A 1,411-nucleotide genomic window follows, 5' to 3' on the forward strand; every position below is an offset into this window, starting at 1 on the left:
ATATCAATCCACTCCATTATTATTGTTATTATTAAATTACTTACGAGTTTAATTTGTCAGCAACTTCCTGCCAGCCCTCTCTCCTTGCTTTTGCAGCCTTTGCAGTGTTCCCTTGCGTTCTGATTAAACTCTGAAACTCCTGAAATCCCTCAATCAAGAGTTCTTGCTCTGCTGCCGAAAAATACCGAGAGCGCGCCTTCGACATTTTCGCCGATCAATGTTTCTACTATCGATGCGTAGCCCCCGTTAAGCCACCCAGTGATCTCACATTACTTCATCCAGCTGTACTAATCGTCAACAGCAGGTGTGTTCGGGGAACCGGATTAGCGAGCTCAGAGTTAGCGCGATGATTTGGTCTCGGATGTAGTAAGCGACGCACGAAGAACGGGCCCCTGGTCTAACGAGGGATCAGACTAGGAAGCCGCTCACCCAACTGTCCGCTTACTTCTGGCCGTGTTTAAGAACTGGTCACAGTGGAGACACGTGGTTTTCACAGGACCGCCACAAATGATGTCACAAGCAGAAAAACTCGGACGCGTTTCAAATAAATATTAGTTTATTACTGAAAGTGTCGTCGGCAGAGACGACGGGCAGGTTAAGCTCAGTTACACAAACACGGATTCAAAAGTGTTCACGTGATGACACGGCGCCGCTAAAATCTGAAACAAATCACACACCAAGCTCTACAGCAACACCCCACTTCCTGTCTGACACAGGAAATGGATTAGAGTAAAATGTCTGCAGTGGAATCGCTGAAACTCGACTTGAGTCGAGTGGCTACATGTGTCAAAAAACAACCAAACACTAATAGGCTGGAGGTCAAAGGTCAACGGTGCACAGACAGAGGGAAACTTCTTCTACAGTTTCAGTTTTTATGATACAGGAAGTAAAATGTGAACACAAAAATAAAACTTCTTCTAGCGAGCCACAGTCAATCAGCTTACAGGTGAGACCTTCATCATCATCATCATCATCTGTACAGTGTGTTTACATCAGAAACAAAGTAAACAGCAAAAATAAATACAGACTGTGACATCACAGCACGTCACGTGTCATGTGACACAGTTTAGGGTGAGCTGCACCAACACTCATCAACGTTTCTGAATTAAACTACCGATAAATACGTTTAAGAAGTATTTTATTTTGAAAGTGCCAAACCACTTCAAAGTAAAAGACAGTTTCTTAAAAACAGCTGAGGAAAACTTTCAGATATTTTGTTCTTGACTTTCTTTTTTTTTTGAACATGAACGTCTTCCTTTGTTTCCCGTGTTATCTGTTTCCTGTTCAGAGGGAGTTCTTCCTCCCCACAGTCAGTTTCAACAAATCAACATGAAGTGCCTCCATATTTCTGTGATGCCTGGATATTTAAACGGCATCACATTGAAACCACTTTTGTTTTGCTTCTGGAGTT

The sequence above is a fragment of the Pundamilia nyererei genome, unplaced genomic scaffold (genome assembly GCF_000239375.1).
Source record: "Pundamilia nyererei isolate P.nyererei 1_Seehausen unplaced genomic scaffold, PunNye1.0 scaffold00238, whole genome shotgun sequence".
NCBI lineage: Eukaryota > Metazoa > Chordata > Actinopteri > Cichliformes > Cichlidae > Pundamilia > Pundamilia nyererei.